Here is a 17152-nt window from a genome sequence, read left to right on the forward strand (position 1 = left end):
AAGTAAATATGCGCTTTATGGAACTCCAATGTATAAATTTTAATGTGCGACAGAATGTGATAATGAAAATTATGATAAAAATATACAGATTGAAAAAATATTAAATATATAAAAAATGCATGTTTCAAAATAGTCATGCAATGTAAAATATTTTATTGTAGTTAATAAATAAGTATGGATAAAAATCAAAATCTTCAACCCGTTAAATTAAAATATTTTTTTTAATTTATGATATAATAGTCGGTCGTGGTTTCGTAGAGAACTTAGATAAGCAACTTCGGTCGGCTTGATATCATGCAGTATTAATGTCATAATTTCACTGGAAATTATAGATATAATGCGTAATATCAAGTGGAAACTGCCGTTCGGGGGAAACTTGAAAAGAAAATTGGGCTGCCTTTGAAACGTCATCGTTAAATTATTAACTTCCCGTAGGGTAGTAATAATTTAATAGTAATGGGCCAAAATCGAAAATAAATTTTTTTGCATTTCTCGACGTTTTGAATACATCATACATACATCAGAAAAAATAGATGTGTGTGTGTGTTTTGAATGTCCGCATTTTTTCGTCCACGTTTTCGGGCGCACGGGTCAACCGATTTGAATGGTTTAAATAACATTCGATTCCTATTGATAGGCAGATGTGCAGATTAGTTTTTGGCAAAGGCAGGTCTAGCCGTTACGGAGATACAGAGCAAAGAGTGCAGAAAATACAAATAGAGTTTTTGAGAGATGGAGTATCCGATTTGAATGATCGATTTTGAATCCGATCTAAAAAACATCCAGTTTGTAATGATTGGGAGAAGAGGTGATTAGTTTTTGGCAAAGGCAGATCCAGCCATTTCAAAGATACAGAGCTAAATGTGCAAAAAATGACAGTTTTTGAGAGAACTAAGCGTCCGATTTGAATGATTCAAAGAAATTGCTGCTCGTTTCAATAAAAGTAATTACTTTTGTAAAAAAAGTTTTTTGTTTCAATTTTGTCTTCCAATTTTTTTTTGTATATCGAAAATAATTCAGATTTTATTTTAATTCTGACTAAAGTTCTAATATACTTTAAACAAATAATTTCAACTTTGCAATTTATTTTATATAATTCTTATAAATATTAGACAATGTTACAATATTTATTAAAATCTATATGAAAACATTTAATATTTCTCGATCATTTCGTTACGGTGCGGGAAGTTCCAGCAATTTGCCTTAAGGCACGATGTCATACACCACTAGTTACTGAATGTTTTCACACAAAAATAGACACATTGCAATTCAAATCGAAATTTAGGAAAAATTATAATGTGCAATGAGCATAAACTGAATATCATTATTTTATTTTTGCGTTCATAGTATTTATATGTTTATATTTTTTTCTATTATAGTATTCATATATACCTTCAATTTCAGTATGTTATATCACATCATTTTAAATTGAGATGAGAAATTTTTGTTCGGCGCAGTAGAAATGTGTTTTATTGTAAATCAAAATTAAAAAAAACTAAAAAGTGAAGCAAATTTAAAAAAAATATTTTATTATTAGCGATTCCAGAATTTGCAATAGCTCGTAATAATATAAAATTTTCCGCTATAATATAGTGTACAAATTGCTAAATGACACATATAGAGGTACAGGATAAATAATACAAGTATTTATAGTTTTTCATTTTGGTTGATAGTCTCGAGAAAATGTTGCAACGTCGATATATATATATATATATATATATATATTTATATATATATATATATATATATATATATATGTGTTCGGGCATATGAGCTCGCTCGTGTGTTCTGTATAGATTTAACATTTAATTTTTCGAGATATCGAAGCCCATTACGACAGTAAATCTTTTGTACTTGATAATTTGTTTTTATCAGTTAAAAATATAAATGCAAACAGGATTCATAAAAGGGTCATATTAATTATCTGTCGGACTGTATATATCTACCTGCTTGCATAAAGAGCTTGATTTATTTTTGCGCATTGTTTATCGTATATGATCTGCTGTCGACGTGCTCATCAATTCCATCAATAACATCTCGGACCACGGTGCGACTGGTAAAAAGAGGTAGAACTCTATGTGAGAGAGATCTTATTTTTGGGATGTTAGAATAGGATAAATATTATATTTTATGCGTTAAGTATTCAAAGTGCACGAATTATTTTTTGTATTCCCTTCAAATTAATCACTATATAAACTTGTTTTTGTAAAGTTCCATACGTTAAAGTTGTTTCTTTTTATTCTCTATTTTACTTATAACTGTCCAATTAAGGACATTTAATAAATTTGAGGAATTTACAATTGTCAGCCGCAAAGCGACTTTGTATACTAAATGGGCATGTTGGAAAAACAACTCAATAGTTGTTTTTCTATTCGTTATAATATTAACAATATTTTATTGATAATGATATAATCTTAACTATCTACTTATAAATGATTTCTTATAAATAATGATTGTTATTTCAATCTTTATGTGGAAAATTGATGACTTAAATCCAGTGGCGCTTTTCTTTTCAACCTATGTCGATAGTTCTCTGTTATTAATGAGTAATCTTTTATTATGATGTTAGTGACAACACTCTTCCGAAACTCGAATAATTTTCATCTCGCGCGTTCAGACAATGAATGCTTTTGACAGATTTTTTTGAGTTTATAAATATTAAATTTTACTTTTATGCTTTACGATTTATTTTTATCCAGGGTTGCTTAACCCTAACACTTTTTTACAATTGTACTTTATGTTATGTAGTTATAGAATTTATTAAAACTTTCTTTCGATAATTCAGGTCGTTGGGTTATAATTTAACCCTTGTAGCTGTGGACCGTATTAAACACTGATTTGTTTATACGTTGTTGCAGTTCTAATTACAATCACTGATTTGTTACTAAGTTATAATGGAAGAAGATATATTTATTTTTATTGGTTATTTACATGTTGTTAAGCAGACTTTACTTTTTGAAGTGTACAACTAGTTCCATTAAAACACTCCGCTACTCCCTCTACCAGGGGTAGCAACCATTCCGTGTAAAGCTTAATGCCCTAAAGTTTGTCATCTTCATGGCCAATATAATAAAACGAAAAGACGTCCGAACAATAATTTTGAGGCTAAGTTTGATCAAGGTTTTTGAGAGCTTATAGTAAAGCTTAAATATATTTTCTCTATCAACTGTTACAACATTTTCAAAACAATTTAAATATTGGCGACGCAATTTTTACCACCGATAAAACGAGATGTATGAAATTATCGTATAATCACTGATTTTCAAGATTATCCTTTTGTACAAATATTTCCCTGTGTGTACATACAATACACAGTTTATGAATGGCTTGCAGAAAGAGCAAAAACTTTATAATTTCAAGATACAACGGTTTCGAATCTATGGCAAAGCTGTAAATTTTTTGAAAGAGCTTTGAAATCTCACTCGATTTATTTGGCTAAGCATGCCAAAACATACTACAAAAATGGATGTTCAGGTTTTGCTTCATAATTCAATAATTAATGAATTTTGAAAAGAGCTATAATAATGTTTCAAAAGCTTAAACATCCAAATGTACCAATTTAACTTAAATAAAATTAGATTCAGCTTAGACTGACGCTTGCAATGACTAGATTGTATATTATTCTAGATTATATATACATATATATATATATATATATATATATATATATATATATGTGTGTGTGTGTGTGTGTGTGTGTGTATAGATTTTGTATTCATTGTAATAATGGATTTCGCATTTATTAAATGATGACACGCAGCGAGTGTAGAAACGTTTAATTAATAAAGAGTGTTTTTCATTTAGCTTATTCTACGAATGGGCTGCTAATTATTTTATATATATACTAATTTAAATACTTTTTTGCAGACATGGATGTGTGAATTTTGCGCATCGAAGCATCGTCAGAAAACTTGAACGAGGTAGACAAAGGTAACATAAAAGCACAGTTTGGCTTGTAACAACTAAATAGCGCATCCACAGTTTTTTTTAGTTTTTTTAAATTGTTTTAGTCTTGAGACTTATAGAAAATCGCCGTGCACAACATTCATGTTATATTGTGATAATTTATGTTCGTCAATCAAAACTGAAACGGTCTTATAATACAAAATTGATGAGTAAAAGAGTATAAAAATATACAATAAATAGAATTTGAATTAAAACAATAAAAATGAATGAAAACAATAGAAGTTTATACATTAATAATAATACAGTAGAAGTCCGTTAGTTCGGCACCCACCCGTCCGGAATGCCCGATAGTCCGGCATTTTTCGAAAATTTCGTTTCTTCAAAAATGTACCTTTGTAGCGAATAAAAACGATCGAGGGCTTTTAGAATGTTTTCAGGGTGATTCGGAATCATTGGGAAGGACTTGTTATTGTTCAGTTGTCGTTGTGTCTACGATAAATTCGGTTTTGTCTATGTTCATGAGCGGAGTATGATGTACGAAATACGTAGCTCCTACGTTTTATAAAGTATTCGGCCGTTTTTTTTTTAAGTTAGTCTACTGGATACAACAGCGCCATACACATATATCAGTAGATTTAACCATCTAATTGTGCAGCGACCATGTTTTCAAAATTAGAAGTTCTAGAACTTTCGAGAAACGCAAATTTGTAACATCAACTCTTTATCATGAACTATAAATCATCAAACGGCTAAAAACCATCAAATTTTCGTTTTTTGTTATATTTTAAAAAAAATTGGTTAAAAAATTATTTACATATATTCTAATAAATGTAAAATAGGCTTTGTTATATTTTTTATTGATTTTGTAATTTAATTATTAACTTAGTTGTTGTTGATAAAAGGGGTCGGTCCTGAGTAAGGCGGACTGAAAGGACTATAAAGGTGATGTGCGCTGCGGACTGATTCAGACTTACTTAGTAGTAAGGTGTCAAATGATTGGATTTTATGACATTATACTGTTATGTGAGAAGTATCTAAATTTGACATATTCTGCTACTAAAGCATAATACCCAAGGGTAGACTTACAAACCAATCAAAAACAAAAAATTCTGCTACTAGTGGAATTTTTAGGACTTTATAAAGGACAATGGTTCAAAATGTAATGTGAAGCATTTACCAGAATACGTAATATTGGGCATGCTCATAAATTTACTAGATATTTTATAGAGAATTTAATACCGAATACATTTTTAACTTCCCGTAGGGTAAGTTATTGTAATGGGCCAAAAATTGGAATTGAAAATTTTTACATTTCTCGACATTTTGAAGGTTTCTGAACGTTTTGGCATACCTCAGAAAAAATGGATGTGTGTGTGTGTGTGTGTGTGTGTATGTATGTATGGATACAAATTTTCGCCCACGTTTTCGGGCGTACGGATCAACCGATTTGAATGGTTTAAAAAACATTTGATTCCTATTGATAGGGAAAAGAGCTGATTAGTTTTTGGTAAAGGCAGGTCCAGCCGTTACGGAGATAGGGAGCAAAGAGTCAGAAAATAGAAATCGAGTTTTTGAGAGAACGGAGCATCCGATTTGAATGATCTAAAAAACATTCAATTAGTAATGATTGGAAGAAGGGGTTATTAGTTTTTCGCAAAGGCAGGCCCAGCTATTTCGGAGATACAGAGCTAAATGTACAAAAAATGGCAGTTTTTGAGAGAACTAAGCGTCCGATTCAATTGATTCAAAGAACTTTCTGCTTGTCTTAACAAAATAATTGATTTTGGAAAAAAAATTTTTGTTCAATTTTTTTTTTTTTTTTTTTAATTTTTTGTATATCGAAAATAATTCAGATTTTATTTTTAATTCTGACTAAAGTTCTAATATACTTTAAACAAATAATTTCAACTCTGCAATTCAGTTGATATAATTCTTATAAATATTAGACAGTGTTACAATATTTCTAATAATCTATTTGAAAACATTCAGTATTCCTCGAACATTTCGTTACGGTACGGGAAGTTTTAGCAATTTGCCTTAAGGCACGATGCCACCCACCCCACTAGTTTTTCCTTTTTTTGGTTCCGCACCAAGATTTTAAAAAACACTTATATGGTCTAAACAAATGTTTTTGACAATTTTGTCAGTATGGAATAACCGATTTGAATTATTCGAAACACACTATTCGCACTGACCGCGGGGCGTACTGGTTAGTTTTTGCGAAAAGCACGTCAAACCGTTTCGGAGACACGGAGCGCAGAGGGTGTAATGGTTATTATATGCAGTTTTTGAGAGAATCATTATATCAGAATGATTTGAGAAACATCTTGCTTGCGTTGACGGTGTGAAGATATACTTTTCCAAAATATTTCAAAAAACCCGAAACTTTGAAACTTTTTAGAATTTTCAAAAAAAATCAGTGCAGTCTCAAAGCTCGATGCCGTCCAAGAAGAATTTATTACAATCTTGTAAAAAAGAGAGAATATATTGTCTTGATATTGGCTTTAGATAAGCCAATATCAATCCTAGAAATTTATTTGTATTCATTTTCTCATTGTTGATGTGAAATCTTCAAATTAATTTTGAATCAATGCGCTTGCCCGGCTGTTTAACACTATTGCAGACTGTGTTCGTGAAATCTGAAACGCTCATTTTATTTATTGAATTATACAAATTAAATTTTATATTCATTTTAGCAATTCAAAAATAATTTAATAACTAACCAACTGTTAGATTGTGAGAATGTAAATAAACTTTCCTCGCGCATACCATCTATTTAGTTAGTCAAACCATTAATGGAGGGGTTAGTGAGGTGTTAAGGGCTTTGTCCACACATTCTGAGATTATATGAAACTGTTTGCTTACGTCAACTTATGAAAATGACGTATATAAAAGGTATGAAAACCAAGTGGATTCTCAAACAACATGCGACGTCGTTAATAATTTCTTAAAATAATAACTGTTGAATTATGATTTTTCCAACCTTGTCCTGTGAAGCGTGATCAGCGCGGCGTGTGATCCAGAGTCCTGCAATTTGATATATCTTTACACTTGCACGTTATTGAATTGATCGGATTCGTTGAATTGACCAGAATTTACACGAAGGTCTACATTTAAAAAAAAATCTTTTCGCTATTGACTTTGTTTCTTTTAAATATCAGTGAAATTCACTCTAATATACAACAATTTGCAAAAACTGGAGTTATGTTTTCTCCATGATATTTTATTTGCTTTTACATATTACTCTATTTTGTTACTTTTCACTAGTGGAAATCTTAAACGCAAAAGCTATATGTTAATATCGAATTTTTCAGTAACTAGTGTAAATCACAGGTGGTTCGAATAGATTCAATTAAATATAATACATATAAATTCATTTATCCGTCATAACCGTGGCCGTGTGAAATGTTCTCGTCTCCGGTCAACGCGCTCCGGGCGATATTTGTTGCACTTGCTCTTCTCAGAGTTGCGCTTCTTGTTCCGGAGCCCAAGGCTGGCGATGGACTTGCTTCAAATTAAATAATTCAATGCTGACCAACTCACTACTTCCTACACATCACTTTTTATCAAAGGATGAGATACCGCAATCAGAATGAACTTTATTAGTTTTACGACGCACGTGGGTCAGTGTTTTATTTGAAGATAGATCAATACATGATTCTAATTAGAAGTAGATTTATAAGTGGTTGCGTCCGAAAAACAATCTATGAGTGAATATGGTATAGGATTTGAGAACAATGATATCATTCGAAAATATGAGATAACATACATTTATGTTATTTTAGATATTTTCCCTTTCCCTAAATAATAATTATTTTTGTCATATAATACATTTTCTTTTTTAACTTCCCGTAGGGTAAGTTGTTGTAATGGGCCGAAAATCGAAATTGAAAATTTTTACATTTCTCGATGTTTTGAAGGTTTCTTAACATTTTGGCATACCTCAGAAAAAATGGATGTGTGTGTGTATGTTTATGTATATATGGATACAATTTTTTGGTCACGGATCAACCGATTTAAATGGTTCAAAAAACATTCGATTCCTATTGATAGAGAGATGTGCTGATTAGTTTTTGGCAAAGGCAGGTCCAGCAATTACGGAGATAAAGAGCAAAGAGTGCAGAAAATAGAAATCGAGTTTTTGAGCGAACGGAGCATCCGATTTGAATGATCTAAAAAACATTCAATTAGTAATGATTAGGAGAAGTGTTGATTAGTTTTGGCAAAAGCAGGCCCAGCCATTTTGAAGATACGGAGCTAAATGTGCAAAAAATGGCAGTTTTTGAGAGAACTAAGGGTCCGATTTAAATGATTCAAAGAACTTTCTGCTTGTCTTACCAAAATAATTGATTTTGAAAAAAAAATTTTTTGTATCAACTTTTTTTTCAATTTTTATTTTCAAAAAAAAATTTTTTGTGTATCGAAAATAATTCAGATTTTATTTTTAATTCTGACTATAGTTCTAATATACTTTAAACAAATAATTTCAACTTTGAAATTCAGTTTATTTAATTCTTATAAATATTAGACAATGTTACAATATTTATAATAATCTATTTGAAAACATTCAGTATTCCTAGAACATTTCGTTACGGTACGGGAAGTTCCAGCAATTTGCCTCAAGGCACGATGCCATACATTCCACTAGTTTTTATTAAAATCATTGTATTATTATTATTTGATGATTGTTAATAGTAAATAAATTCAATTCAATTTTTAGTCATATTTGCTTTTAAAATAGCGCATTATGTCATTCGACCATAAGATTGTTTAGGAAAAGTACAATTAAATCATGAAAAAAATGAATTTATGTTTTAAAATTGACAACTTAATAAATGAACACAACAAAAGTAATAAATGAGCAATATGTCTTTATATATATATATATATATATATATATATATATATATATTGTTACTGAATAAATTTTATACAATGTTACAATATGGGCAATAAACTATATCGAAGTAAAACATATACGGAATCATAAAAAAACAACGCATACGTCTATTAATTCTAAATTCTGTTACTGATTGATTTATAACTACATGTATATTTGTTTATGCTACTTTGGCGCTTTGGGATATCAAGAAATAAAAAAAAACGTGTATAGAAAATATATATTATGTGTTATATTGTAAGTTGCCGGCTGTTTTTTATTTATACGAGCAAAGTATAAAAATAGAGTGTCTGACATTTATTCATTCTCTTAATTTCATGATAATTTTTGGAATATCATATTACAAACAGTGCTTTGTCATTTGTTGTTGTTCTCATATGAAAATAACAAGCGAATAATCCTATAAAATTTTATACATATAATTTTTATATTATGACATATATCAAAATGTCATATATGAAAACATTTACGACGAATAGATCTCGTTTTGACATTTATGGGTGTAAATGGTAGGGCCTTAACATGCCAATAAATAAAAATTATGCATAAAATATGCATGAGATGAGGTTGAAACGTGAAGTGCGTATATTAAAGGTTTATATCGAATAGTTCAATAACTTTATTTAAAAACAATACATGTTGCAGAATATATATTCATATTAGTAATAATCAGACAGAATAATCATTTTAATAATATAATTAGCTCTTAATGTTAACTTTTAGAGAGTGCGCAATTCAATCAAACTTTGTGTGAAAATAGCATGGAAAAAATTTTGAAAATTAAAAAAAAAATTTAGGTATAACTTAGCGACAAATGAATTAAAAGTGAAAATTCGTGTCATTTTTTATTGAAAATTCGACGCTCTGCAAAATTTTTGAAATTTTTTTCATGCTATTTCCATACAAAACTTTGATTGAATTGCGCTCTATCTAGAAGATAATATTAAGAGCTAAAACTTTCAGAGAATTATTTTTTATCAATTTGGTACCATTTGAGTCCTTGGAAGCAAGGAAATTCCAAAATGTCCATATTAAGTGCCACCCTAATAAATATATATATACAATAAAATAATAATTAGTATTACACAATTTATAATAATAAATTCATCACATAAATATAGGACAATCAATAAAAGCCACATTGGTTAAGTCAGCATAACAGCTTATAGAATTCGTAAAGTTCAGATTGCCGTTAAAAACAATATAGATTCAAAATTAAATGTGAATAGCCTTCTAGCTGTTGCAAATATTATTTATACTTATAATTAAATTTGTGTTTATAGGCCTTCACATGCCCTATTTATATTATTATGATCTTAACTAATTATTGACTCGCCAAAGTAAAACTTAGCTTTTGACCATGAAATCCAATTCGCTAATTTTATTTTCTTGACGTTTTTCCAGAAACAACACTGCGAATTCACTAACAATTCGATAGAGATTGGTCTAGCCGTTTTTTAATAGTTAACATTTACATATTTCTTCACAATTTAAAAAAAATCGGAGTTATATTAAATCCTACTACGATTATTTTCAGGTGTTGGCAACTTTACGCTACTCGCTTTAAGGCAAAATGCTATTTACCCATATCCTCTAAATTGCTGGATAAGTTCTTCTGTTTGTAGCACATATATAACTGTAACTATGATTAATAATTAGAAAGAAATATTTAATACTATTGGTGCATCAAAATAATAGAGATCCTGATAAATAGATATTACGTTAATCCTTTAGTAAAATCAACAAATATCACAATGAATAAAATGAACGCAAAAAGATTAAAGGTAAATAAACAATATGTAGATTTTTGTCTCTTATTAATGGAAAGTTAATAATAACTATATATAGAAATTATATTTACAAAAGAAACATTAATAATAAAAATAAGCGACTATAATAAATGTAATTTAAAAACCACATGTAATTTGATATTTATTTCTTGAATGATTATTGCGCATCGGATTTCAGAAAAATAATAAATAAAAAGGCTTATAATTATTACAAATGATTGCACGTGTTATAGCAAGTATGTTTATTCGGATTAAATGACTTGCAACTTGATGCGAAGTTATGTGCATCAAATTATGAATATATCAATATTAAAGTATATACCGTTATTCATCGGCAAGCGTCTGTTAATTTAAATTAAAATGATTCAAAAGACAATCAAAGAGATTTTTATTAATTTTATTTTGCATGCTAACTAAATGTTTTAAAATATGCTTTTAGAAATTGAACAATTTGGAACTTTTCAGTAAGTGTAAATAGTAAGAATACGGATATAATTCAGATAAATAGCTATAAAGATAAAATTATCAACTTTTTATTTTGGAAAAAAAGATTTCATTTTTGCTAAAAACTAATCAATGCGATTGATATTTTTCAAACAAACTTATAATCTGTGAGCGTATTAATAAAATTTAATTCATTTAACATATACCATTCTATTTCGTGTTCAAAAAACTTAATTATTTATTTGGTGATCAGTACGAAACACAGATGTGAATATACATGGTGTATATTCTTTGAATCAGTTTAGAATTTTTTGTTCAAAAACGTTGACGATTTTTTTCCTCTCATCTGATAAAGAAACATCTTTCGAACAGTTTTTAAATTTTCGATGTTTCTGTGAATCAGTTCAAAATTTTTTAATTTACGCTTACACGTAGCTGGGGTATAAAGGACCAGATGAACCTTTGGCCTGGCAAACAATGAAAAATAGTAAATAAAAATGTAAATTAAATAAAAAAAGCGTTTTTATAGGAGATAAAATCATTTAATAGTTATTCCAACTTTGCTGATGAATATTTTTGGCAAATACCAAGGTTATATACCATAAAATTTATATTTTGTATTGGTGGAATAATGTAGCTATTATTTCATAAAATCCATTTAAAATTACAAATAAGACATTGGACATGTCAAGTCAAAGATAGAATGATCAAAAGAATATTGGACAGTGATTAGAAAAATACTAAATACTCTTTAAATCTCAGTGTGGATTCAGAAAGGGAATGGGAACCTATGATAACTTAGCAATATTTTCTTCGGATCTATATTTATCAATCGCTAAAAACAATTATGTCGTCGTTTTATTCAGCAATATTTACGCTGCCCATGGGGTAAAAAGACCAGTTTTTTTTTTGAAAAACAGCAAAATAACACAATGATGAATTAGCTGGAAGTTTTACTCAACATAGTCAGATAGTTGTCTGTTAGATATGTGTTATTTGTTGTAATATGATTATTTTAGTTTTTATAATATAATTGCAAATTTAAATTGGACCCTTCTACGCTGCTCTACCATATGTGTAAATCAATATATTGATTTTTGATTTCGATATGATCACATTTCAGAAATGCCGATACCCAACTTAATCGCTTGTTATTTTGGCAGAGTTGAACAGCTCCGATTCGATTTTCTAAATGTGTATTATAGGAGTCAACATACTCATTTTCATGGCTCTGTAATTTATTGCTAACGAGCATTTTTTAATGACATATAATTTATATATATATATATATATATATATATATATGTGTGTGTGTGTGTGTGTGTGTGTGTGGGTGTGTGTAGTTTCTGCTTCCTTCGAATTTCGTGTTTTAAATATTTTATTTTCGTTTCGAAGAAAGGATTTTTTATCAATCTCGGATAACTATAAGATAATGATCACGTTTTCCGAACTTGGATTTCGATATTATATTTTAAGTCGTAGGTAGAATTCTGTATCACTTATAGACAACTAATGGTAAAAGGGATTTTGATAATGGATGGGCTTTGAATTAAAATATATACGTTTACCATCATCGTCAAATGTGTATATATATATATATATATATATATATATATATATATACAGGGCCGGTCCTGGGGTCCTTAGCGCCCGCATGCAACTTTTTTTCTAGCGCCCCCCCCCTATTAATTTTCACCGTTTTAACAGTTTATCATTATAATTATATAAATATTTACATATTTTTTAAAAATTAATTTTTAATTATTGTGGATTTAGTACACAAAAAATTAGATATAATCTAGAAGGGCATAAAATATATTGATTTTAAATTTATTTAAAAATCCAGGCGATTCGGGGGTTGATTATAATCAAGTATTTTGAAAAAACTAGCATTTAATTTTCAAACATAACACTCGTATTTCATGTTGGATATTTTAATTTTAATTTAATTTAATTTTTTATCATTTACAATATCCAAAATTGCGTCGTAAACTTCTCCTTATTGATATCGTAAGAGCCGTCATATCCAGAGTATTCAGCTTGTTGTTTTAAAGTTAAATTTTTAACGTATTTTGGAAGTATTGTGCAAAAATCAGTAAAAAATGTTGAAAAAAAACTCATTATATTTGATATGTATTATTTCTGTATTGTTAATAATTATTAAATTTAGAGTATGGATACCACTAGGTATAAAACAAGCCTTAAGATTTTCGTTCCAAAGTAAATTTTGCTTCCATTTTTCATATTTGTTCCACGCATGTCTTCAACATTCAAAGTTCAACAGATGCGAAACATTTGCAACAAAAGCAAAAGTTATAATTCAATTTCTCGGAATAAACAAGTCATTTTCTAAGCACTGACCCCCCATTTTTTATAATTTGTTTATATTTTAACGTCGTCAATCAATTCAATTCAACGTCGTCAATCAATTCAATTCAAATTCAATTTAATCTTTTGCAGGTTTGCGCTTATGGGATTAAACACTAGATAATTTCTTTTTCGATTCCACGGTAACTTCAAACAAAGAAAAAATTGAATAAGTAGATTAAGCAATAAACAGAGCTGTTATTTACTAATTTGCAGAATTATTAATCGGTTAATTGTTTCTACTGATATCGCATTGCAAAATAAATATGCATTTTGTGTCTCCGTATCCCTAGTTAAGTTAAATTATTTACTATAATTTATTAAGTATTCTAGATTTTAAATAAATAATTCTAGATTTTAAATAAAAAAATATAAATATTGTATTATAAATTTAATTTCCGAAACTCGTTTTGGCGCCCCCCTAAGGCTTGCGCCCGCATTTTTTGCATGCATCGCATGCAAGGCAGGACCGGCCCTGTATATATATATATATATATATATATATATATATATATATATATATTAGGGTGGTCCTTAATATGGACATTTTCGAATTTCCTTGCTCCCAAGGGCTCTAATGGTTCCAAATTGATAAAAAACAATTTTTTGAAAGTTTTAACTCTTAATATTAACTTTTAGATAGTGCGCAATTCAATCAAACTTCGTATGGGAAAAATTTTGAAAATTGAAAAAAAAATTTTAGGTATAACTTAGCGACAAAAGAATTAAAAGTGAACATTCGTGTCATTTTTTATTGAACGACGCTCTGCAAAATGTTTGAAAATTTTGTCATGCTATTTTCATACAAGACTTTGATTGGATTGCGCTCTATGTAAAAGACAATATTTAGAGCTAAAACTTTCAGAGAATTGTTTTTTATCAATTTGGAACCATTTGAGCCCTTGGGAGCAAGGAAATGCGAAAATGTTCATATTAAGGAACACCCTATATATATATATATATATATATATATATATATATATATATATAATTTTTAACTTCTCAATACGCTTTAGTTAATAAAGTAATAAGCTTTATTGTCAATGCATCATTGCATCATTATTCAAATAAAAATTAAGTAGATGTTTCGAAATCTTACTTTAAATCGAATTTTTAATTAAAATAATGGAACCAGTTCATATAACAGTGAATTATAATACATATTTTCTATAATACTTTGTCAATGCTTGTCCTTTAAACTTAAATACAACTATTCAAATGGGAATAACCGAATTAGTATAGGCTTTTACACACTCGTTGGAATTGTTTTATTAATATTAAATACTACTACTATTAATAAAATTAAGTCAATTCTATGAGCTTTATTTCCAATACCTTTTAAAATCTAACATTTTTAATCAGATAAGATATTTATATCATATAGCAACAAGCTTTACCTATTTATAGATATTTAATTTGGTTTTTTTACTAATCGTTTTTATTAATTTATGCATGATACACTCATCATTATAATTTTTTGCCGATTGAATGTTAAATGCCTCAATTGGCGAATTTTATTTTAAAGCTGTGTTAACATGTCATGGATAGAATAAAATTAAGTATTATAAAAGTATATTTTAGAATATGTGAGTTTTACCTTATTGTTTTCATATGGCTTATGTTTTAGTTGTGAGCAGTCTGCTAAATTTATTTTATGTCTTAAAATGTTTAACTAAATATTATTGAAGAATTTGTTTCTTATTGAAATGGATATGAAATAATGTATCTTCTAGGAAACTGTGTAGTTCCTTACTAAATTTATTTTATGTGTCACAAAAAAAAAATTATTTGTTGCATCATTATCAGTTTCGTGCTCAACAAATTACTATTATTTTTTTAAAAAAATACTTGCCGCTAAACTTTTTTTCAATAATTTTGAAGTTGAGAATAAACATTTTCAAAAAATTTCAAAAATATAAGATTTTTTGAAAATGTTCAAAATGAATAAAAATTTGAGCAAAATTGTTTGTCCACATTTTATTGGACCGCTCTATTGTTATAACAAGTAACAAGTAAATCGTCTAATTTTAATTTTAACAATAAAACTACTCATTTTCTCAAACTTTGATGAATTCTTAAAATTAAACTACTTGGCGTAAGGCCGTAATATTTCAGTAAGTTCTATAAGACCATGATATATACCGCCAAAAAAAGTTTCATAAAAATTGTCTTAAATTTTTTTTTCAACAGTTAATTACAAGAAAACGGCTCGGTAGATTTTCACCTAAAACTAATCAGCATCATTTCCAACTAATTTCTTTCGAACAATTTTTGATTTTTTTAAATCGATTCGGTAGTATGAGCTTAAATATGGACGAAAAGCTTAACACTTTTTTCCAGATTACAAAGAAACGGCTTGGCAGATTGTCGCATAAAACTGACAAACAATAGAAATCGGTGTAGTCGACTTACGGCAAAAAATCTGTTCACATACACGCACACATACTTTTTCCAAATTTGGTTTCATTCGATTCAGAATGGCTTAAAACGTCGAAAAAACATAAAATTACCGAATCGGATTTCTTGACAAAAACATAAGCGGGAAGTTAAACAGTTATCGAAGTTTTGAATAACGTTTTGAATCATTTAATTTGTATTGTTAATATATTGTTAGTGGTAGTTATTGTTAGTAGTTAATATATTTGTATCATAGTTATTATAAAGTAGATTAAGCTTACAAGATACTGCTTTATAATATTCTATTTTGATAGGTGTCAACATATTCATTTTAGAAGAATGAATAAAAATAGATTGAGAAGTTTAATGAGCTTTAAATTATATGATGAATCGTCTGAATTTATTGCACAAATAGAGAAATAGATTTCATTTTCTTTGTGAATCTATCAACAAGTTTTGAAAGAAAAAAGTAGTAAACAAAAATCTAAATAAACACTTTGCCAAATACTTTTTTGTCCAAGCGATCATGGGAACCATAAAGTCTCTTTCGTTGGCATTATTATTTATTTCATCGCCAATTGGTTTTTTTCTACTGGGCTTCTCTGATTTCAAAATGTCCAATCATGAATATTAAATTATCATAATTTATGTCCGTATATTCGGCTTTTGCTAAAAGTTCTTCGGCGAGTATTTTTTTTTCTGATTTTGCGATATATTGTATCTGTGTGCCAGTTTATGGTTTATATTTAGGTATATATATATATAAATATGTGTGTGCGTTACTCGCTCATCTGCAAAAGCTAGACATCTTGGCAGCTGCGGACCACTTTCAAAAAATACTTGACTGCTTTAGGGCAATTTTAAATGGATAAAATTTAATGCTAATGATTTATAAATTATTTCAGTCAAAATTACATAAATAAATGTACATAATAAAATAAACCACTTGCCAATAATGAGGTTCAAAAATTAAATATATCAGCATTGTTAAAAACAATATTGGTTCCTAAAATAACCATTTTATGCTGATACTGATAATGAGAGAACTCAGTACTTATCAAAAATCTTGATTCTAATTTAGAATTATATTCTTTATCCAAATACGGTATACAATATTTAGTTATATCAATAAGGATATACCCAGATGCCAATATAATAAATTAAAAAAAAATATTAAAAAAATATTTAATATTTTAGTTTATATATTAGATAGGGGATCTAGGGGTTTGTTGTAACAGTTTTTCATTAATTAATGTATCTATTCACTGATCATATTTCTATGAAATGAAGGTGGATAGATGCTAATATAACTATTCCTCTATTAAATCCACTTATATTGTTCATTTCC

At 28.4% G+C, this 17152-nt stretch overlaps 1 protein-coding gene across 1 annotated transcript in view; it reads left to right on the plus strand.

Annotated features, from left to right (window-relative positions):
* LOC113375092 overlaps window positions 1-17152 on the plus strand; it is a 67582-nt gene that overhangs the window by 23154 nt on the left and 27276 nt on the right. Inside the window, exon 2 of the mRNA XM_026615040.1 lies at window positions 3868-3930. The gene's annotated coding sequence lies outside the window, so the exon portion shown is untranslated. The remainder of the gene's footprint in view (window positions 1-3867; window positions 3931-17152) is intronic.

Source organism: Ctenocephalides felis, unplaced genomic scaffold, assembly GCF_003426905.1.
Source record: "Ctenocephalides felis isolate EL2017-DRISC unplaced genomic scaffold, ASM342690v1 CF-g0.4_SCAFFOLD_01886, whole genome shotgun sequence".
In the NCBI taxonomy this organism is placed as follows: Eukaryota; Metazoa; Arthropoda; class Insecta; order Siphonaptera; family Pulicidae; genus Ctenocephalides; species Ctenocephalides felis.